The 24,908-nt window shown below is 39.2% G+C and overlaps 1 protein-coding gene and 1 long non-coding RNA gene across 2 annotated transcripts in view; one reads left to right on the forward strand and one right to left on the reverse strand.

The window, feature by feature from the left end:
- LOC103542475 (cell adhesion molecule CEACAM1-like) overlaps positions 1-24,908 on the reverse strand; it is a 432,471-nt gene that overhangs the window by 332,431 nt on the left and 75,132 nt on the right. The gene's annotated exons all lie outside the window — the stretch shown is intronic.
- The window catches only part of LOC103565173 (uncharacterized), a 160,869-nt gene that overhangs the window by 84,476 nt on the left and 51,485 nt on the right, over positions 1-24,908 (forward strand). The window lies entirely within an intron of this gene.

Below are 24,908 nucleotides of genomic sequence, written 5' to 3' on the forward strand. Positions count from 1 at the left end.
CTTACTTCCCATGGTCACTGTGCACCTGAAAAGGAGAATCAGAAAGTGCAAGGGCTTGACTCCTGTCCCACTCTCCTCCTTCAGCCGCTCCAGCATCTCACCTCACCCATCTGGTTCTGAGAGTCCAACCGACTGCCAGTGAGACAGAGTTGGCCACGGAGGGAATTAGGCCCAGAAAACCTTGTTCAAGAAAAGACCAACTATTAGCTCCTGAGGATAAGGATTGAATTTCATTTAATCATTTGAAAACTCACCACCTGGCACTTGGTACCTAGATGACAATATCAGTGAAATTAAATTGTTTTTAAAGGTCAGAATGCCTAAACATTGGATAGAAACAAGCCACAAATTTGACCTGTTTTCAGCTTGTCAATGTGTCTCTAACTTTCCCAGAACAGGACAATATCTCTGCTACAGAAGCTCTCAAATCCTCTGGGTCCTACTTACAAATCCCAAGGTGGTGATGGCTAAACAGTCAACATCTAATTTCTGAGAACTGACCTCAGACTGTTCAGGAAGGTCTGGTGTTTCATCCTCCACCTGCCCACACCCTCACACGTTACATAACCAAGAATGAAACAAAGTGAATTTCACACCAAATTAAGGAAATTTCTAACATCTTTTTAATCAGCCCTCTGACAACACAAGTTACCAGTACATTGCACAAAAGCAGAAACACAAAGCGAGCAAATCCAGCCCCTAAATTACTTCCTCTCAGCATCAACTGCCATTGACCACATGCTTTGACCCACATGCACATACCCAGGCACAGGTAATACACTCAACACATACATAGCACCCACTCTGAACTCTTAAGTGGCTTCAACATACAAGATATTAGGACAGCACATGGGTTCACATATGTGTTATGCCAGCCCCTAGACAATATTAAGAATATAACCCCACCCCACCCTTCACCATATGTGAATGCTGGGAGCTAGAGCATGCACATGTGTCTCTCTGTGCCCTGTGTGTTCTCTCAGGCTCTATGGGGAAAGAGGAAAACACGAAGCAGAGACCCCGAAGGCTATGAGAGTTTCCTGCTATTTGTTTCAGGGAACCACAGGCAGGAAACAGCCAGGAAAGTTATCAAGCAATCATAATCCACTCCAGAAACTGAATGTGATGCTCAGGGGTAGGTTGTGGAGGAGGGGGGAGAACAGGGAGGGAAGTCCCATCAAACCAAAACATGAGAAGTCTGTGCGATGGCAGGAAACCTACCAAGCAGGCCCCCCTTCCCCAGGGCCAAGGGAGCCGCAAGCTCCAGAGACTCTCCTCACTGCACCCACAGTGGGCATCTTCAGGCCACTGAAACACAGAGCTGTGCAAGAGGAGACACAATCTGCTCATTTGGGGGAAGGCAGGCACATGAGACAGAAATAAAGAAGAAGCATCCAGGGCTCTGCCACACCTGCCCCCGCCTCCCTGCTGCTAATCACAGAAGCAGAACTTGAGAGCAAGAAGGAACATCCACGATTATCTCACCTAAATCCAACAATTTTCAGATAAGAAAACTCAAGCGCAGAGTGGGCGAGTGACTTTCCCACGGTAACAAATGAAATTGGTAGCTTAGCTGACACGGAACCAGCTCTCTTCACTCCCAGCCCACGGCCCTCCCTGCACCTCTGGATCTCCCCAAGGCCACAGTGTGTGATCAGCCCAAAAAGTGAACTGTATAAAACTCGCCATTGTCCTCACTCAAGGTAGAGAGTGTAAGTGGATCAGCCCTGCTAGAGGATGAGAGAAAGATTCACATTTCCTCCTGTTTATTGGCATCACCTGGCTCCGAGCTCTTAGGGAGATTAACCCTCTATTTCAGAAAAGATGGGGACTTGTACAGACCACTCTGTTGGTAACAGGATTTCCACTTCACACCCTAGGCTGCAACTACACTCTCCCTACCACTGCTCTCAGCATGAGGCAGCTAAACTTCATGGAAAACTCCCTCTCCACATGAGAGCCTGGCTGGGCTTGAGAGGAACCACAGGGCAACTTCTCCTCTCCCAGGGTGCGTTCCCCACTGAGTACATGTTCACACCATGTGTGAACAATCACACCATGTTCCCCTGCCCTCCCCCGTCTCTGTCTCACGCAGGTGGTAAGCCACCCAGGGTACACACAGAGAAGTGAAACCCAGGAAACCCACCCCTGTGGGGGAGTGGGTGGGGAGAGAGTATAGAGGGGAGAGAAGCAAATGAAGGGTGAAAGGAAAATGTGAATACAAGACACTGTGTCAAAATGCCTCCTCCAGCATTAACATCAGCATGATCTCACCCATTCTCAGAATGGAATGCACCCCTCCAATAATCCAAAGAAAGCAAGCATAGACCACATTGGCAACTTCACAGAGGGATAAGAACCCAAACTGTGGGTGACTAAAGAATCCAAGATTCCATTGCCTTCCAGAACCCAGACACCCAGCGCCAACTCAGTAAGTCTCAAATATCAGTGTTTGAGAAATTCTGCTTTCAGTTGGTCCAAGGTGAGACCTATAGATCTCAGTTTTTAACAAACATCCCAGATAATTCTGATACAGATGGTCTGAGAACCACTCTGTGAGAAGCTTACTGTATCACTTCCCCACTGGACTGCTGAGAGGTTAAGAGCACCTGCTATGGAGTTCCCCAGGTGGCCTGGCTGCAAATTCTGGCTCTAACACACAAGCTGCAAGGCCCTAGGTGAATGACTACACCTTAGTCCCCTCATCTGTAACATAGGGCTAATAAAGGCGCCCACTACATGTGCTGTTGTGAGGATCAAATGATGTAATCTAGTTATTTAAAGCTTTTAGCACACTGCCTGGCACATACTAAGCACATAGTATTCGTTAGCTATAACTTGCTCTATTAGTATACACTTAGTTGCACTACTTGTCAGTTGTACAATAAATGGTAAGCACACCATGTTTTTGGTTATTAGTATGTTACGTTGCAATGTGTACAAATAAAACTCATTACTCCCAAGAAATGCAGAGGTCAAGTAACTTTTAAGCTACAGGGAGCCTTCCAAGGAGATTTCTAGACCTAGTAGACTAGCTATTAGCTTAATGCTTTTAAGTTACTTCTTCCCCTTTGTCCTCCTAGTCTCACCCTTTCCCTTTCTGCCCCAGGGACATGGTGTTCTCAACAAAACTTTAAATTTACATTGTGCTTTTATGTTTTACAATGAATGTTAAAGTGTTTTATAGGATATGTTTTGATTGCCTGTTTTTCTCTATTATCTTTTCCAAAAGTCCTTTATTTTCTTTAGGCAATTAATAAGTGACCCCCAGGCTAAGAATATCTGTCTGGGCCAAAACCCTGAAAAGTCACTCTGATCAACAGAGAAAATGTTGCAGAAGAGTAGAACTCAGCCCTGTGGCTTGTGATGAGACCAGGCTGAGCAGTACCCTACAGGCACAGACTCTGGGCTCACTCCTCTTCTCCATCTCGGCCTCCACCACTCACTGGCATCAGCCCCAGCCTTCTTCTAGAGCTTCTCCCCAATGCCCATACACTATTTCCACCTGGAGAGTCCACAGGCATCATATCTAAACCTATCCCAAGCTGAGTTTAGCATCTCAGTCCCTAGCCAACCAATCCCTCATCCTTATCTCAGGGCTAATGACGTCTGATCCACCCAAAAACCCAAACTAAACACAGCTCCAAATCATCTTCTAGCCTCCTCCTCACCACCCCCTCCTCTCTGGTCACTCACCAAGGCCTTCCAATTCTTCAAATGGCTCTCCTGTCCTATGCTTTCCTTGCCCTCTGACCTCTCAGTTCAGATCTCAGGCTCTCATGTGGACTCTCCACACCCACAGTTCTCCCAACAAATCAGCTGCCAGGGTACATGTCCCAAAACTCAGATCTGACCAGGTCACTTCTCACTTAAAGCCTCTGGTAGATCCCCATTCACAAGAGTCCAGACTCCTTAGGCTGGTCGTCAACTCTTTCACAATTTGGCAGGACCCCACCCCTCCTGCTACCAAAGAGAGCCTCAAAATAAGACAAAGCCAAAAATATCCACCCACTCCACTCTAGCCTAAAAGGCCAGTCAAACCGGGTACATGCTACCTGGCAGTTGGTCCCCTCTCATACAGACATTAGTGAAATTTATTGTATCTGATGGTGGATCCTTGGGCCATGAAGGGATGATACAGATTTCCAGTGAGGAAGGGGAAAGATAATGCATGGCTAAGGCATTCAAGCTGTAGGGCTTGAGTTCATCTAGTCAAAACTCCTCCTTGTGCAGCAGGCAAAGCTAAGGCCTAGAGAAACAAATCTACTCATTCCAGGTCAAAGCTTAGTCACCAGCACCAGGACCCAGGTGTCTTGGCCCACAATTCTGCTTCTTCTGCTGACAGGCTAGAAGACTCTCCCTAGCACACTGTCAGGGATTTCCACAACCTTCCCCTTTCCCTGATCACAACTCAAGACCCCCCACTCCACCCACAAGCCTGAAGATTCCAAGACGACCTGGAAGGAACAGAACAGGAAGTCTTGAGCTTTGGCACAAGTTCAGGGTGAAACTCCTGGGGCCAAACACAAGGGCCTTTGACTATAGGAAAAAATAGGCCTTTTGTCTTGGTGGGTGGAACCAAACCATAGCAGGAGCAAGGAAACCAGATTTTTGCCTAGAGGTCAGTACTTGGTCCTAAAATCCTAGGGTGGAGAGAGGGAAGGGAGAAAGGAACACACTTAAGAAACTAGAAGCAATTACAACAGTTTCTACTCACCCCTGGTTTTTGTTTTTTGTTGTTATTGTTTTTTTTTCCCCTCACATAGTGTTCTGCATCGCCTCTGAGTCCCCCGGGATCAAGGAGGACCAGGAAAAGGCCTGGGTCCCTAGAGGGTGGAGGAATCAAGATGAGATTTATATGGCTCCATTATGAGATGATTAGTAGAGAAAGGAGCCACACTATCCTTTCCCTAACTGCTGGTGAAAGAAAAAACAAAAATCTCAGAGCTACACATCCACCCCTCAACAAAGGAAACAAACCCTCCTGCAAAATACAAGGGACCTATTTGAGGACTGTGGCCCTGCCCACTGCAAGAAAAAAAGAGGAGGGAAAAGCAGAAGATCCTGAGCCTTTTAAACAACAAATATTTCACAACAAGCACATTCTCCCTAGCTACCAAGTCCAAAGCTACTTGATATGTTTCTGAGTTGCCTGAATGTCTTGGATCTCCCCCATAAAAGGTCTCTAATCATATTTATTGATGCCTAGAGATTCACTCCTTTGGGTGTGATCCATTGAAGTGATGGATCATTTAGATTGAAGGACAAATCTCATGCTTACCCTCAAAGAAAAGTCTATTTTTACTCTCTTCCTACCCTTGCACAGGTTGTTCACCTACCTGTAACACTCTTCCTTCTCCTGCCCCTGCCCTTAGCAAACTTAAACTGAATGCTCTCCCAGAGATCTTGAAGGAGTTCCTGCAGGGGCCCAGGGCAGACACTTCAAAATATCCCACAGTGGCACGTTGATTATTTTGAACTTAAGTTACTTGTTTAAGAGATCCTGGGATGTCTAACACAGAAGCTGGCAAAAAGGTAAGATTTCTTACCATGTCAGTCTCCCAGAACTCTGTCTGCAGAATCTGATTGGTACGAAAGTGGTGAGAGTTTCTTTTTTTTTGTTTCTCTATAAATTCAGATTAGCGGAAAATATTTGTGGAATTAGTTCCTTAGGGCCCAGCAACTCTGGCAAATTTGGATGAGTACTCTTGATTTTTGTTGAACTTTTCCTCCCAGAGATGGTCATTGCTTTCCTTTGTCTTTGTTGTGTCATTTTTTATAAGGATGAAGAACCATGGGGAAAGACAGCAGGTACAGGCCCTTTGTAAGCCTACTGCTTGAGCCAGTTTCACAGACTGTTGAGTTTTATGGTTCTCACCAGACTGGCATCTATTTAAACAAACTTTGCTCTGGGTCTTCTATGTAAAAACAGGACAAAGTTTTTCCTTCCATCTTGTTCTATGTCCTGAGAGCTTGGTTTTGTGACCACTGAATGTATTTTCTCTGGCTTTCAACATCCAGAAGGTGCATTACTGGAATGTACCTGGTGGTCAGTCAAATAGACTGGAGTTCTGAGACAAGAAGTCACAAACAGCTCTCTCTTTGTCTGCTGGTGCCAGCTCTCAGGGGGGTTTGTCATAAGGGGTTCCAGTCCACAAGGGGCTTTTGTCATATTAACCTTCATTGTTAGTGCTGTAAAAGTCCCATTCTAGTAGTGCCTGCCTGGCGTCATAAACTAGTGGGTTTGTGACTGGAGTCATCCTGTGTTCCTGTGGGAGACTGGAGACATCGTTTTCACTACACCATGCTTATCACCTGTGCAATGAAGGCCTTTGATTTTTTAGCCTGTACTTTTGGAGTAAACTTTCTGGATCTTGTGAGGACTTCATCATTTGCACTCTCCTTTAGGGACACATTGTGTCTTTGGTTAAGCTCTATAAAAACTTATTGGTTTGAGTCACTGTTAAGAGCCTACTTGTTAATGGCCAGATGATGTATCCTTTAAATTGTCTATACTAGAAAAACATCAAAATCAGGATATTGAAAGTACAATTGTCCTGCACTTAAGAAAAGCAGGAAAAATTTAAAAAGCAATTACTCTGAAACTCCCAGGACAAAAACTTCCATTTTTGTTCTCTGTCCTTTGAAATTGTAAATTTTACTGTCTTTGGAACATATAAATACCCCAGGAGATAACAGTCCACAATTGCTTGAGACTGAGCCTGGCTAGCCCAGTTGATAAAGCCTGAGGTTAAAGAGAAGAAAGAATATTGGCCATTTTAAATGCAAACTGCAGGCCAGCTCTGCTGGCCTAGTAGTTAAGTTCAGCGCACTCCACTTCAGTAGCCTGGGTTTGGTCCCTGGATGCAGACGTACACTGCTCGTCTGTCAGTGGCCATGCTGTGGCAGTGGCCCACATACAAAAAGAGGAAGATTGGCAGCAGATGTTAGCTCAGGGTGAATCTCCCTCAGCAAAAATTAATTAATTAAATAAAATGCCAACTTCTAGAAAGGCTCTCTTGCCCAAAATCTAATTCCTTAAGATTACTTGTTTAGGCCAAATATAAATCTTAAAATGCTTCTTCTCCACAAATATAAACAAAAAAGGCTTTTAAGCAGGTAACTGTAACTTTCTCCATCTGCTAGAGACACAATTATTTATAAACTAGTGAGTTTTGTATTGTACCTGATTTATGGCTGAAGTTTTAAACAAAAGCCATAAAATCTCTGTTTGTGTCTCTCTATCTATATTATAGATATGGTATTTTTCTACCTCTGGGTGGTATTATCAAAATTAAATCTAAAACAGCTCTATTTTTTTTTATTGAGTTATTGATAGGTTACAATCTTGTGAAATTTCAATTGTACATTAATGTTTGTCAGTCATGTTGTAGGTGCACCACTTCACCCTTTGTGCCCACCCCCCACCCCACCTTTCCCCTGGTATCCACTAAACTGTTCTTGGTCCATAGTTTTAAATTCCTCATATGAGTGGAGTCATACACAGATTATCTTTGTCTTGCTGGCTTATTTCACTTAACATAATTCTCTCAAGGTCCATCCATGTTATTGCAAATGGAATGATTTTGTTCTGTTTTGCAGCTGAGTAGTATTCCATTGTACATATGTACCACATCTTCTTTATCCATTCGTCTGTTGATGGGCACTTAGGTTGCTTCCACGTCTTGGCTATTGTAAACAGTGCTGCAATAAACATTGGGGTGCACAGGACTTTTGGGATTGCTGACTTCAGGCTCTTTGGATAAATACCCAGTAGTGGGATGGCTGGATCATATGGTAGTTCTATTTTTAGTTTTTTGAGGAATCTCCATACTGTTTTCCATAGTGGCTGCACCAGTTTGCATTCCCACCAGCAGTGTATGAAGGTTCCTTTTCCTCCGCAACCTCTCCAACATTTGTTGCTATTAGTTTTAGATATTTTTGTCATTCTAACGGGTGTAAGGTGATATCTTAGTGTAGTTTTGATTTGCATTTCCCTGATGATCAGCGATGATGAGCATCTTTTCATGTGCCTATTGGCCATCAGTATATCTTCTTTGGAGAAATGTCTGTTCATGTCTCCAGCCCATTTTTTGATTGGGTTGTTTGATGTTTTGTGGTTGAGTTGCGAGAGTTCTTTATATATTAAGGATATTAAGCCTTTGTCAGATATATGACTTGCAAATATTTTTTCCCAGTTAGTAGGTTGTTTTTTTGTTTCAATCCTGTTTTCATTTGCCTTGAAGAAGCTCTTTAATCTGATGAAGTCCCATTTGTTTATTCTTTCTATTGTGTCCCTTCTCTGAGAAGGCATGGTGTCCGAAAAGATCCTTTTAATGCTGATGTCAAAGAGTGTACTGCCTACGTTTTCTTCCAGAAGCCTTATGGTTTCAGGTCTCACCTTTAGGTCTTTAATCCATTTTGAGTTTATTTTGGTGAATGGTGAAAAAGAATGGTCAATTTTCATTCTTTTACATGTGGCTTTCCAGTTTTCCCAGCACCATTTGTTGAAAAGACTTTCTTTTCTCCATTGTATGCCCTCAGCTCCTTTGTCAAAGATAAGCTGTCCATAGATGTGTGGTTTTATTTCTGGGTTTTCAATTCTGTTCCATTGATCTGTGCACCTGTTTTTGTACCAGTACCATGCTGTTTTGATTACTGTAGCTTTGTAGTATGTTTTGAAGTCAGGGATTGTGATGCCTCCCGTAAAACAGCTCTATTTAATTGACTTAAAGTAAGCAGTTATATAAATCATTTCTAAAGATAATAGAAACTAACCCAAATGTTTTCAAGTTAACCTTACATGAAACAATTATTAGTAAATAAATGCTTGTTGTAACTTTGTTAGTTTAATTAAAATGGCATGTCTTCAGTTATCAGCACTGGATATAATGCAGACATGCAAGTTTTATTCTACCTAGGTTATTAGTCAAATGAGTTTATGTTATCTCTGTTACAAAATTTGTCAGCAAGAAGGAAAATAACTTAAGATAATCGTTAACTGTTTTAATGTCTCATAAAATTTTTATGAATAATCTATGAGTGTTAAGAACAAATGAATTATATAGATGTTAATGAAATAAGAGTTTTTTGGTGCAATAATTTTGTTTTATGGTTTGTGTACTTAAAAATAACTTCCCCAAATCTATTTGGTAACTTGAAACTTTATAGTTTTGCTAATTAAATTGGATAATGGGAAATTCATTGAACATCTAGATCATTTCCAGATAAGATAAAAATAGTAAAACATCAATTGATGAATATAGCTCTACCTACTTTTTGCTTCCTTTTATACAGAATTTAAAAGATTTGGGTCTATCAGTAAACATGTCTTGTGGCATACTGAGAAATTTTTGATGAGATAGCTCATGTTTCTAGAAATCATAAAAAGCATTTATAAGTTTGCCAATGCACAGAATGCTAATGTAAAAGACAGCTCATAATTGCTTACTTGCTACTTTTGATTAGAAACTAAGGTTTCTAAGGGTTAAGAATTCTAATTAATGTATGTAGTTAAAACTACTCAAAATAATAGGGGAAAAATCTCTGTTTGCCTGGGAAATAAGATGTATGGTTTTTGGTAAGAAAAGTATGTGGCACGGAGATGCAATTTTGTTGAAAGAAAAAAATAATTTTGTCCCAAAATAAAGCTGACTATTTCTGAATGAAAAAGAGAACAAGGGACAAACTAAAATGGGAATAGAAAGCTATAAAAGGTTTCTGGAAAAGGAAACTTTGAAAAGGGATTGGAATGAATGTAATTAAGTGAGTGAGTTTTCATACCAAAAATAAGAGTACAAAATTAAAATTTGGTTTTCTCTCTGCATTAAAAAGATAAATTAACTAGGAAGTGAGGAAGAGAGTGACATCAGCATTGTGGCAGAGTGAGACATTCCCTTTGTCTCTTCCCTCTAAGTTAGAACTAAATGGACATTCATTAGCCAACAGAAGATTCCCTACACAGCACAACAAGATGCCTGAGAGATCCACACCCTCATACATCTGAAAATGGGTGGACTGGATCCCCAGGAAGCAGTGGAATTAGGTGAGTGGAACCCACCCTTTCCCCAGTGGCAGCGATACAGGTCACGGGTACCCACACTGTGGTGGGTGCAAGTATAAGAGGAGGCAAGGGCAGCCTGGCCTGCAGGTGAATGATTTCAACATGGCAGCCTGGCATGCAGGAGCTCCCACCCTGCTGCAGTGGCCCTGTTTGTGGGCACACTTCCCACTGGGGCAGTGGCTCAGCCCCTGTGAAAGGGTCCTGCCTACCAAGCTCAGCAGCTCAGCCAAACCACCCATGACTGCAGAGCCAGCAGGCACAGGACAGAAAGCACCCTGCTCAGCACAGCAGCTCAGCCAGACCCTGCCATGCACAGTGGCACCACCACCCCCCTGCACTAGAGCAACCTGCTGGTGGAGCACAGAGCCCATGCCTGCACATGCATGCATGATCCACCAAGTGGCTGCAGACAGCCCACACAGATGCAGGGCAGCCCTACCTGTGCAACTTACAGCACAGGGGGCAGGATCAGAAAACATAGCTCCTGAGCCAGCTATGATGGCTTGGTGGTTAAAGTTTAGTGTGCTTCACTTTGGCAGCCCAGGTTCGGTTCCCAGGAGCAGAACCACTCCAGTCATCTGTCAGTAGCCATGCTATGCTGGCAACTCACATAGAAGAACCAGAAGAACTTACAACAATAGACAACTATGTACTGGTGCTTTGCAGGAGGAAAAGGAAGAAGAAAGGAGAAAGATAGGCAACAAAAGTTAGCTTAGGGTGAATCTTCCTCTGAAAAAAAGTTAAAGAGAAAAGGAACAAGAGAAAACACAGCTCCTGCTCCCCTTCCAGCAGTGGCAGGTGGAATCTATGACCTGGTACTACCACAAATGCTCCAGCAAAGGATCAATTCATCAAACACCTTGAAGAACTACAGTAATATTCCAGAGCAGAAGGAAAAGGACAATTCTCCAGAAACCAATCCTGAACTCACAGAAAATTACAATCTTAATGACAAATAATTAAAAATAGTTGTAATAAAGAAACTCAATGAGTCACAAGAAAATTCAGAAAGACAGTTCAATGATCTTAGGAATAAAATTAATGAGCAGAAGGAAGATTTCGCCAAAGAGATTAAAGCTCTAAAAAAAATGAAACAAATTCTGGATAGGAAGAGCACAATTAATGAGAAAAAAATAATCTAGAAACCATAAAAAATAGAGCTCACATTATGGAGGACAGAATTAGTGAATTAGAGGATGGAAATATAGAAATGCTTCAGGCAGAGGAGGAAAGAAAACTAAGGTTTTTTAAAAAATAAAGAAATTCTTAGGGAAATTCTGACTCAATTATGAAAATCAACAAAAGGATTATAGGTATTAAGAGGAAGAAGAGAGGGAAAAAGGAGCAGAGAATTTCGTCAAAGAAATAATAGCTATGAACTTCCCAAACCTGGGGAAAGAACTGGAATTAAAAGTACAGTAAGCCAATAGAACTCTTACATACATCAATGCAAAAAGACCTTCTCCAAGGCATATAATATTAAAACTGAAAAAAGTCAATGACAAAGGAAAAATATTAAGGGCAACAATGCAGAAGAACATAACCTACAAAGGAACCCCTATCAGGCTTCCAGTGGATTTCTCAGCAGAAACAGGCTAGCAGAGAAAAGAATGATACATTCAAAATGCTGAAACATAAAAAATTTCAGCGAAAAATACTCTACCCAGCAAAACTATCCTTCAGATACAATGGAGGGAAAAAATATTTCCAAAACAACAAAAGCTGAGGAAGTTCACCAGTAGGCCCGCCTTACAAGAAACATTGAAAGGAGGCCACCCATCTGAAACTAAAAGCAAATGTTTACAAAACCTTGAGCAAGGAGATAAACAGACAGATAGAATCAGAAAATTTCAGCTCTATATCAAAACAGGTTAGTAAACACTTAATTATAACATAAAAGTTAAAGAGAAGGAAAGCATCGAAATAACCATAAACATTTCAATTTAGTTATAAACTCACAACACAGGAAAGGATAATTTATGACAAGAACAATTCAGAAGGGAGAGGAAAGGGATTGAACCTGCTTATGCTAATGCAGATACGAGGCTATCAGAAAATGGACTATCTAATCTATGAAATCTTTTATACAAACTTCATGGTAATCACTAAAGAAAATATCAAAAAAAAAAAGAGGCATAAATCATAAATAAAGAGAAAATTACCACAGAAGACCACCAAACTGAAATGGTAATCAGAAATAAAAGGGAAAAGAAACAATAAAAATGAAGAAAAACTGGAAAGCAAGAGATAAAATGGCAGTATTTAGCCCTCACATGTCAATAATCACTCTAAATGTACATGCATTGAATTCACCAATCAAAACACACAGCATGACTGGATGTATTGAAAAAACAAGACTCAACAATATGCTGCCTCCAGGAAACACATCTCAGCTCTAAAGACAAACACAGGCTCATAGTGAAGGGATGGAAGACAATACTCCAAGCAAATGGCAAGCAAAAGAAAGTAGGTGTTGCCATACTTATATGAGACAAAGTAGACTTCAAATTAAACAAAATAATTGTTTAATTATTTCTAACAATAATGGGAGAAATTGACAGCAACACAATAATAGTAGGGGACTACAACACCCCACTTACACCAATGGAAAGATCATCCAGACATAAAGTCAACAAAGAAACACCACATGGACTCAATAGATATATAGAGAACATTCTATCCAAAATCAGCAGAATACACATTCTTCTCAAATGCACATGAAACATTCTCAAAGATAGACCATTTGTTAGAAAACAAGGCAACCCTCACTAAATTTAAGAAGATTGAAATGATATCAATCACCTTTTCTGACCACAATGCTATGAAACTAGAAAATAACTATAAGAAAAAAGCTAGGATACTCACAGATATGTGGAGACTAAACACCATGCTACTGAATAACCATTGAATCAATGAAGCACTCAAAAGAGAAATAAAAAAATACCTGGAGACAAATGCAAATGAAAATACAACATATAAACTCTTATGTTATGCAGCAAAAGCAATACTAAGAGGGAATTTAGAGCAATTCAGCCCTACCTCAACAAATAAGAAAAATCGCAAATAAGAAATCTTAAACTACACCTAACAGAACTAGAAAAAAAAGAAGAGACAAAGCAGTCCAAAGTCAGGAGACGGAGGGAAATAATAAAAATTAGAGCAGAAATAAGTGAAACAGAGATTGAAAAAAACAATACAAAAGATCAACGAAACTAAGAGCTGGTTCTTTCAAAAGATAAACAAAATTGACAAACCTTTTCACAGACTCACTAAGAAAAAAAGACGAGAAGGCTCAAGTAAAGAAAATTAGAAATGAAAGAGGAGAAATTACAACAGATACCCCAGAAATACAAAGGATTATAAGAGAATACTATGAAAAACTATACGGCAACAAACTGGACAATGTAGAAGAAATGGATAAATTCTTAGACTCATAAGACCTTCCCAAACTGAATTAAGAAGAAATAGAACAGACCAATTACAAGTAAAGAGATTGAAGCAGTAATCAAAAGCCTCCCAAAAACCAAAAGTCCAGGACCAGATGGCTTTTATGGAGAATTCCATGAAACATTCAAAGAAGATTTAATGCCTATCCTTAAACTATTCCAAAACCTTGCAGAAGATGGAATACTCCCTAACTCATTCTATGAGGCCAACATCACTCTCCTCCCAAGTCCACACGAGGACAACACAAAGAAGGAAAATTACAGACCAATATCCCTGACGAACATAGATGCAAAAATCCTCAACAAAATGCTGGCAAACCCAAAACAGCAATATGTTAATAGGATCACACACCATGATCAAGTGGGATCTACACCAGGGACACAGGATGGTTCAACATCCACAAATCAATCAATGCAATACACCACATTAACAAAATGAGGAATAAAAACCACATGGTAATCTCAATAGATGCAGAGAAAGCATTTGACAAGATCCAACATCCATTTATGATAAAAACTCTCAATAAAATAGGTATAGAAGGAAACTACCTCAACATAATAAAGGCCATATATGACAAACCCACAGCCAACATCATACTGAACTGAGGAAAACTGAAAGTCATCCCTCTGAGAACAGGACAAGACAAGAGTGCCTACTCTCACCACTCCTATTCAACATAGTAATGGATGATTTGGCCAGAGAAATCAGACAAGAAAAAGAATTAAAAGGAATCCAAATTGGCAAGGAAGAAGTAAAACTCTTGCTATTTGCAGGTTACATGACTTTATATACAGAAACCCCTAAAGAATCCATCAGAAAACTATTAGAAATAATCAATGACTACAGCAAAGTTGCAGGGTACAAAATCAACTTAAAAAATCAGTTGCATTTCTATACACTAATAACAAACTTGAAGAAAGAGAACTCAAGAATACAATCACATTTGCACTTGCAAGAAAAAGAATAAAATACCTAGGGATAAATTTAACCAAGGTGGTGAAAGAACTATACACTAAAAACTATGAGACGTTATTGAAAGAAATCAAACAAGACATAAAGAAATGGAAAGATATTCCATGCTCATGGAGTGGAAGAATTAGCATAGTTAAAATGTCCATATTACAAAAAGCAATCTACAGATTCCAGGCAATCCCAATCAGAATCCCAATGACATTCTTCACAGAAGTAGAACAAACAATGCTAAAATTTATATGGAAGAACAAAAGACCCTGAATAACACTGAGAAAAAAGAACAAAGCTGGAGGCATCGCAATCCCTGACTTCAAAATACACTACAAATCTATTGTAATCAAAACAGCATGGTACCCGCACAAAAACAGACACACAGGTCAATGGAACAGAACTGAAAGCCCAGAAATAAAACCATCCATTTATGGACAGCTAATTTTCAACAAAGGAGCAAGAACATACAATGCAGAATATAAACTCTCTTCAATATATGGTGTTGGGAAAACTGGACAGCCACCTGCAAAAGAATGAAAGTACACTATTATCTTACACCTTACACAAAATTGACTGAAAATGGATGAAAGACTTTAAGGTAAGACCTGAAACCATAAAACTCCTAGAAGAAAATATTGGCAGTACACTCTTAGACATTGACCTTAGAAACATCTTTTTGAATACCATGTCTACTCAGGCAAGGGAAAAAAAGAAAAAATAAACAAGTGAGACTTCATCAGACTATAAAGCTTCTGCAAGGTGAAGGAAACCAGGAAAACAAAAAGACAATGCACCAGGTGGGGGGAAAATATTTGCAAATCATATATCCCAGAGTTAACCTCCAGAATATATAAAGAACTCATGCAACTCAACAGCAAGAAAGCAAATAACCCGGTCAAAAAATAGGCAGAGGATATGAACAGACATTTTTCCAATGAAGATACACAGATGGCCAATAGGCACGTGAAATGTTTTAACATCACTAATCATCAGAGAAACGCAAATCAAAACTACACTAAGATATCACCTTACACCCATTAGAATAGCTATAATCAATAAGACAAAAAATAACAAATGTTGGAGAGTATGTGGAGAAAAGGGAACCCTTATACACTACTCGTGGGAATGCAAATTGGTGCAGACTCTATGGAAAACAGTATGGAGATTTCTCAAAAAGTTAAAACAAGAAATACCATATTACCCAGCTATCCCACTACTGGGTTTTTATCCAAAGAACTTGAAATCAACAATCCAGAGAGACTGATGCGCCCCTCTATTCATTGCAGCACTATTCATAATAGCCAAGAAGTGGAAGCAACCCAAGTACCCATGGACGGATGAATGGATAGGGAAGATGTAGTGTGTGTGTGTGTGTATATATACATATACGTATATATACAATGGAATACTACTCAGCTGTAGTAAAAGACAAAACCGCCCCATTCACGACATGGATGAACCTTGAGGGTATTATGTTAAGTGAAATAAGCCAGACAAAGACAAACACCATAAGATTTCACTCACATGTTGAAGATGAACAAACACATGGATAAAGAGAACAGATTAGTGGTTACCAGAAGGGAAGGGGGTGGGGGGTGCAAGGGGTAAAGGGGCACATGTATATGGTGACAGATGAAAGCTAGACTATTGGTGGTGAGTATGATGCAGTCCATACAGAAACTGATATATAATAATGTACACCTGAAATTACACAATGTTATAAACAATATGGCCTCAATAGAATAATTTTTAAATAAAGAAGAAAGTGAGAAAGAAAGCAAAAGAGAAAGAAAATCTTACCTTCTGTGGTCATTAGCTAAAATTAAATTGTTATTATAAGAGTTTTAAAAATAACTTTTAACGTCAGTAGTGTATTATGTAAAACTGAAAATTTTCTTTTCATCTATTAAAAGAACAAAGTTTTCTTGGAATATTGGTCTGCTCCTGATACGAGATTATGAAAGGAAAACAAAGATTTTATGTTTTGTCAAAATAATTTTCTGTGCTTTGTTAGATCTTTGATTACTCAAGAAAACCAAATCTTCTCAATAGTAAGAGCTAAGTTTTGCTAACAGCTATGCACCCTTCTGTATTTGCCTTTAAAATCTTTTATTATCACTTTGGTTAAATGGATAACTAAGCATTCTTTCACAGTGTAACTAAATATTGTTTCACAGTGACCTATGATCTTATTTGGCCATTGTTTCAAACCCATTTGAAATTTTTTTAATTTTATTGAGGTCATAATAGTTTATAACATGAAATTTCAATTGTACATTATTATTTGTTACTCACTATACATATGTGCCCTTTTACACCTTATGCCCACACCCCAAACCCTTTCTGCTATGGTAACCACTAGTCTATGTTCTTTATTCATGTATTTGTTTATTTTACACATATGAGTGAAATCTTACGGTGTTTCTCTTTCTCTATAAGGCTTATTTTGCTTAACATAGCACCCTCAAGCTTTATCCACGGTGTTGCAAGTGGGACGATTTTGTCTTTTTTTATGGCTGAGTAGTATTCCACTGTGTATACATACCACATCTTCCCTATCCATTCATCAGCCGATGGTCACTTGGGTTGCTTCCACTTCTTGACTTTTATGAATAGTGTTGCAATGAACAGAAGGATGCATCAGTCTCTCTGGATTGTTGATTTCAAGTTCTTTGGATAAATACCCAGTAGTGGGATAGCTGGGTTGTATGATATTTCTAGTTTCAATTTTTTGAGAATCTCCATACTGTTTCCCATAGTGTCTGCACCAGATTGCATTCCCACCAGCAGTGTATGAGGGTTCTCTTTTCTCCACATCCTCTCCAACATTTGTTATTTTTTGTTTTGGTAGTTATAGCCATTCTGACAAGTGTAAGGTTATCTCTCATTGTAGTTTTGATCTGCATTTCTCTGATAATTAGTGATGTTGAACATCTTTTCATGTACCTATTGGCCATCTGTGTATCTTCTTTGGAAAAATGTCTGTTCATATCCTCTGCCTAGTTTTTGACCGTATTATTTGCTTTTTTGTTGTTGAGTTGTGTGAGTTCTTTATATATTTTGGAGATTAACCCATCGTGGGATATATGATTTGCAAATATTTTCTCCTAGTTGGTGGGTTGTCTTTTCGTTTTCTTCCTGGTTTCCTTTGCCTTGCAGAAGCTCTTTAGTCTGATGAAGTCCCATTAGTTTATTTTTTCTCATTTCCCTTAACTGAGTAGAAGTGGTATTTGAAAAGATGTTTCTAAGGCCGATGTCAAAGAGTGTACTGCCAATATTTTCTTCTAGGAAGTTTATAGTTTCAGATCTTACCTTTAAGTCTTTAATACATTTTGAGTTAACTTTTTCTTATTGTGAAAATAATGTTCTACTTTCATTCTTTTGCAAGTGGCTGTCCAGTTTTCCCAACACCATTTATTGAAAAGACTTTCCTTTCTCCGCTGTATGTTCTTGGTTCCTTTGTCAAAGATTAGCTGTCCATAGATGTGTGGCTTTATTTCTGGGCTTTCAATTCTGTTCCATTCACCTGTGTGTCTGTTTTTGTGAGGTACCATGCTGTTTTGATTACTACAGATTTGTAGTATATTTTGAAGTTAGAGATTATGATGCCTGCAGCTTTGTTTTTTTTTTTTTTTTTTTGCCCCCCTCAGGATTGCCTTAGTTATTCAGGGTCCTTTGTAGCCCTATATGAATTTTAGGATTCTTTGTTCTATTTCCATGAAGAAGGTAATTGACATTATGATTCAGATTACAATGAATCTGTAGATTGCTTTAGATAGTGTGGACATTTTAGCTATGTTTATTCTTCCATTCCATAAGCATGGAATATTATTCCATGTCTTCCTGTGATCAGCAATTTCATTCAATAATCCCTCATAGTTTTCATTGTATAGCTCTTGCAACCTCCTTGGTTAAATTTATTCCTAGGTATTTTATTCTTTTTCTTGCAATTGTAAATGTGATTGTATTCTTGAGTTCTCTTTCTTTCTTTTTTTTTTTAAATAATTTCTATTTTTTTTAAAGATTTCTTTTTTTTCCTTTTTCTCCCCAAAGTCCCGCAGTACATAGTTGTATATTCTTTGTTGTGCGTCCTTCTAGTTGTGGCATGTGGGACACTGCCTCAGCATGGTTTGATGAGCAGTGCCATGTCCACACCTAGGATTCGAACCAATGAAACACTGGGCCGCCTGCAGTGGAGCGCACGAACTTAACCACTTGGCCACGGGGCTAGCCCCATTGAGTTCTCTTTCTTCAAGTTTGTTATTAGTGTATAGAAATGCAACTGATTTTTTAAGTTGATTTTGTACCCTGCAACTTTGCTGTAGTCATTGATTATTTCTAATAGTTTTCTGATGGATTCTTTAGGGGTTTCTGTATATAAAGTCATGTAACCTGCAAATAGCAAGAGTTTTACTTCTTCCTTGCCAATTTGGATTCCTTTTAATTCTTTTTCTTGTCTGATTTCTCTGGCCAAATCATCCATTACTATGTTGAATAGGAGTGGTGAGAGTAGGCACTCTTGTCTTGTCCTGTTCTCAGAGGGATGACTTTCAGTTTTCCTCAGTTCAGTATGATGTTGGCTGTGGGTTTGTCATATATGGCCTTTATTATGTTGAGGTAGTTTCCTTCTATACCTATTTTATTGAGAGTTTTTATCATAAATGGATGTTGGATCTTGTCAAATGCTTTCTCTGCATCTATTGAGATTACCATGTGGTTTTTATTCCTCATTTTGTTAATGTGGTGTATTGCATTGATTGATTTGTGGATGTTGAACCATCCTGTGTCCCTGGTGTAGATCCCACTTGATCATGGTGTGTGATCCTATTAACATATTGCTGTTTTGGGTTTGCCAGCATTTTGTTGAGGATTTTTGCATCTATGTTCGTCAGGGATATTGGTCTGTAATTTTCCTTCTTTGTGTTGTCCTCGTGTGGACTTGGGAGGAGAGTGATGTTGGCCTCATAGAATGAGTTAGGGAGTATTCCATCTTCTGCAAGGTTTTGGAATAGTTTAAGGATAGGCATTAAATCTTCTTTGAATGTTTCATGGAATTCTCCATAAAAGCCATCTGGTCCTGGACTTTTGGTTTTTGGGAGGCTTTTGATTACTGCTTCAATCTCTTTACTTGTAATTGGTCTGTTCTATTTCTTCTTAATTCAGTTTGGGAAGGTCTTATGAGTCTAAGAATTTATCCATTTCTTCTACATTGTCCAGTTTGTTGCCGTATAGTTTTTCATAGTATTCTCTTATAATCCTTTGTATTTCTGGGGTATCTGTTGTAATTTCTCCTCTTTCATTTCTAATTTTCTTTACTTGAGCCTTCTCGTCTTTTTTTCTTAGTGAGTCTGGCTAAAGGTTTGTCAATTTTCTTTTTCTTCTCAAAGAACTGCCTCTTAGATTCTTTGATCCTTTGTACTGTTTTTTTGGTTTCTATTTCATTTATTTCCAATCTAGCTTTTATTATTTCCCTCCTCACTGCTGACTTTGGACTTTGTTTGCTCTTTTTTTTCCAGTTCTGTTAGCTATAGTTTAAGATTGGTTATTTATTTGAGATTTCCGTTGTCTGTTAAGGCCAACCTGTATTGCAATGAATTTCCCTCTTAAGACTGCTTTTGCTGCATCCCATATAAATTGGTATGGTGTGTTTTATTTTCATTTGTCTCTGGATATTTTTTTATTTATCCTTTAATTTCTTCATTATCTGTTGGTTGTTCAGTAGCATGTTGTTTAGTCTCCACATATTTATCACTTTCCCAGCTCTTTTCTTGTGGTTGATTTCTAGTTTCATAGCATTGTGGTCAGAAAAGATGCTTGATATGATTTCAATCTTCTTACACTTATTGAGGTTTGCCTTGTTTCCCAACATATGGTATATCTTTGAGAAGAGTCCAGGTGCACTTGAGAAGAATGTGAATGCTGCTGATTTTGGATGGAGTGTTCTATATAGATCTACTAAGTCCATCTGCTCTACATTTTCATTTAATTCCACTATTTCTTTGCTGACTTTCAATCTGTCCATTGATGTAGGTGTATTGTTGGCATCACCTGCTATCATTCTGTTGCTGTTAATGTCTCCTTTTAGGTCTGCTAATAGTTGCTTTATGTACTTTGGTGCTCCTGTGTTAGGTGCATATATATTCATACTTGTTATGTCCTCTTGGTGGAATATCCCTTTTATCATCATAAACTGCCCGCTTTGTCTCTGATTGCTTTTTTTAATCTTGAAGTCTACTTTGTCTGTATAAGTATGGGAACACCTTCTTTCTTTTCTTTGCCATTAGCTCGGAGTATAATCTTCCATCCCTTCACTCTGAGCCTGTGTTTGTCTTTAGAGTTGATATGTGTTTCCTGGAGGCAGCATATTGCTGGGTTTGTTCTTTAATCCATCCAGTAACTCTATGTCTTTTGATTGGATAATTCCATCCATTTACATTAGAGAGATTATTGAGATATGAGGACTTAATACTGTCAATTCATCACTTTTTTTCTGGTTGTTCTATATTTCCCTTGTTTCTCGTCCTGTGTATTTCTGACTGCGGATTTAGTTTGTGTTTCTCTATGATGTTTTTCTTAGTTTTCTCTTTATTTATCATTTGAGCCTCTGTTCTGATTTTTTGTTTAGTGGTTACCATGAGGTTTGTATAAAAGATCTCATGTATGAGATAGTCCATTTTCTGATGGTCTCTTAATTCCTTAGTCTAAGCAGTTTCCATCCCTTCCCTCTTCCCCATCTAAGTTATTGTTGTCACAACTTATTCCATTTTGTGTTATGATCAAAATGAAGTGATATACTGTTTTTCATGCTTTCCTTCCCTTTATCTTTACTAATATAATTGTTAGTTAACCTGTTCTGAGAGAGAGCTGCAATTTTCCAATTTTGTCTATTTATCTCCTTGCTTGAGGTTTTGTAAACCCATTATTTTTTTTTCAGGTATCATGGGTTTCCTGATCATTTCTTGGGGCAGGGGTGATCTTGTGGTGATTAACCCCACAGCTTTTGTTTATCTGGGAAAGTTTTTATTTCTCCATCATATCTGAAGGATATTTTAGCTACAGAGAGTATTCTTACCTGAAAATTTGTCTTTCAGAATTTGTAATATATCATTCCACTCCCTCCTAGCCTGTAAGGTTTCTGCTGAAAGGCTGATAAGGGTTCCTTTGTAAGCTATTTTCTTCTGCCTCACTGGCCTTAACATATTATCAGCATTGCTGTTTGCCAGTTTTTCTAATATATGACTTGGAGAAAGTCTTTTTATATTGATATAATTAGGAGTTCTATTAGCTTTGTTTACATGTAACTCCAGCTAATTCCTCATGTTTGGGAAGCTCTCAAGTATTATTTCTTTGAACAAGTTCTCTGCTCCTTTCTCCCTCACTTCTCCCTCGGAAATACCCATAATCCTTATGTTGCATTTCCTAATTGAGTTGGATATTCCTAGGAGAAAATCTTCATTTCTATTTAGTCTTAGTTCTCTCCCCTCCTCTATCTGCAGCATTTCTATATTTTGTCCTCTAAATAACGGATTCTGTCCTCCCTAATATCCACTCTATTTTTTAAGGACTCTAGATGTTCCTTTATGTCATTCGTTCTGTTATTCATCTCCAACATTTCTGATTGGTTTTTTTTTTTAATAGTTTCAACCTCTGGTGAAGAATTCCATCTGTTCATTAATTTTATTCCTGAGATCATTACACTATCTTTCAGTTTTCTTGTAACTCGTTTAGTTTCTTTATGATAGCTATTTTGAATTCTCTGTCATCTAGATTATAAATTTCTGTGACTTCAGGATTGATTTCTGGGTACCTGTCATTTTCCTTCTGGTCTGCAGTGTTAATATACCTCTTCATGATATTTGATGGGGTGGACTTTTGCTATCACATAGTGGTACTGTCTGGTGGCAGTTTCCACCTTCCAGCACTGCAAGAGGCAGGAGCTGTGTCTTCTGAGCCCTATGGCACCCCTGGTAGAGGTGCCTGTCCATTGGAAGCTCTCCCAACAGGGCCTGTTTGTGTTTGCCTGCTGCTGCTGCTGCTTTACACACGTATGCACAGGCATTCTGGCAGGGATCCCCTGTTCTGGCTGACTGGGTGAGCTGATGCACCTGGTGGGAGGTGGGTAGAGGTGCTTCCTATCACATGTGTGATCCTGTGCCCCTACTCTGACTCACAGTCTTCTGGCTTGGTCTACTTGGCTTGGTATGCAACCCCCATGATTCCTTACCTGCCTTGGTGTGGAGCATTCCCACAAGCTGGAGGCAACTCTGAGAGTGCAAGCATTCCCACAGTGGGCTGCCTTTTACCCCGTCACCATTCAGTGTCATGCACCAGCTCCTGGTGAGGTCTTGTGCCTAGATTGCTGCTGTTCAATGAGGGAGTGGCGCTCTCCTTACCTCCTTCTACTGCCTCCCAGGGGATCGAGCATCTCCACCTTTAGACTTATGGCTGTGTGGATCTCTCAGATGTCTATTGTGTTGTGTAAATGTCCTCTATGGGTTTACAAATGTCATTTTTCTTGTATCTTATGGGGGAGAGACAGAGGGAAGAGCTCACTCCACCATGATGATGACATCACTCTCGGTCTAACTCTTTTGATATTTTTGACAATCTTCCCAAAAACAATTCTAAATAAAGTCTTTTGACCTCAACTAACTTTTAAGTTTGTAGAGGACCCCTGGAAAATTTCAAAAGATTTATTCTGTTCCCTTATAGAAAGAGAGATGTTAAACTAATTAGGCTTATTTGATATGCTAAATTACATAGGAAACTTTGTCAAATAGGAAATAACGTTAAGCCTTCCTTACGTTGTATCTGTATATGTTAGAAGAGTTTCTGAAATAGCGTGAAATTCCTGGAAGTCTGATAAGTCCTGGTATAAAATGTCCATCATCAAAATTGAGACTCACACTTAAAGGACTGAATCTGAGGTTAGGGAAATGCCCCAGCTGACTTTCATGCAAAGGCAGCCACAACAGAATCTATAAAGACTGTGGCACATGTGGTTGAAGTCTATTCTGCTTCTGCAAAAAAAATGACTCCTTCTTGTCAGACTTTTTACCATCCTCATGTCCTTGTAACATGGCAGCAGTCTGCCCCTAAATCAGAGAAATTAAGATGAGTACACAAAGCCTGTCAATTAAACAAAGAGTCAGAACTATGGGAAACCCAAGACGACTGCTTGATTCTTCCTGGCTCTCTAGAAAACTTCATTTTTTGGTTTTCGTATTCCTTCACTCACAATAGGAAAAATGATTTTCTGCCTAGAGGCCTTAGAACTCCTCCCTCTGAGTTCTTTGAGCACCTACAGCTGGACTTCATTCAGTTGTCATTTAGTATGGGTTAACAACATGTTCTTGTTGTTGTATGTATGTTTTCCAGATGGGTTAAAGCCTTCCTTTGCTGCAAAGCTGATGCCCTCACAGTGACCAAGAAACTGCTAGAAAAAGTTTCCCACTTGGGGTATACCTCCCACAATCCCCAATGATCAAGGCACAGACTTCACTGGGCAAACAATATGAGCCTTAACAAAAACATTCCAAACTTCTTGGAATTATTACTGTCCTTATCACCCTCAATCATCAGGCAAGGTCAAGAGAACTAATGGAAAACTGGATCCAAACAGAAAAAGAATTAATTATGGGGCCAGCCTGGTGGTGCAGCAGTTAAGTTCACACGTTCCACTACTCAGCAGCCTGGGGTTGGCCGGTTCAGATCCCAGGTGGGGACACGGCACCGTTTGGCACACCGTGCTGTAGTAGGCGTCCCACATATAAAGTATAGGAAGATGGGCACAGATGTTAGCTCAGGGCTAGGCTTCCTCAGCAAAAAAGAGGAGAACTGGCAGTAGTTAGCTCAGGGCTAATCTTCCTCAAAAAAAAAAAAAAGAAATAATACATGTGACTACATGAACCAATGAGGATAATTATAATTTTTATGACTTTTGTCTGAAATATTACTGTTTTAATCTTTTTTTCTAACAGATTTAAGAAGAGCTTTTTTTCATTTCTCTTAAGCTATCTATGACTTACAGCAATTTGGTTAATTATATCTTTATAAGCAGAACTGAGACAATTAATAACTGATCCCTCCAGAATTCAGAAGCTCTCAGTCAGTATGTTTACTTTTGTGACAAGATAGTTACTTGCATAAGTCCAATGAGAAGCTGTTCTCTTTGTAACAGGAAACTTTGGTTATACAACCAAGGCTTTGACTAAAATGTCATGTTTGAGAGAGACATGCATAAATTCAGTTTTGACCAAACAGCTTTAAGAAACTAAGGTTTACTTTATGAAGCCAATAAAGCCCCTTGGAAAAACAGGCTGGTGTGTACATACAGGGTTCCTGACAGCTTAACCCAGGTGAGTAAAGAAGATCACTTCCTGGCAGGTGCAAGAATCTCAACCAGAGGGGAATTCACCCAAATCCAGAAGTATTG

The sequence above is a fragment of the Equus przewalskii genome, chromosome 9 (genome assembly GCF_037783145.1).
Source record: "Equus przewalskii isolate Varuska chromosome 9, EquPr2, whole genome shotgun sequence".
Taxonomy (NCBI): domain Eukaryota; kingdom Metazoa; phylum Chordata; class Mammalia; order Perissodactyla; family Equidae; genus Equus; species Equus przewalskii.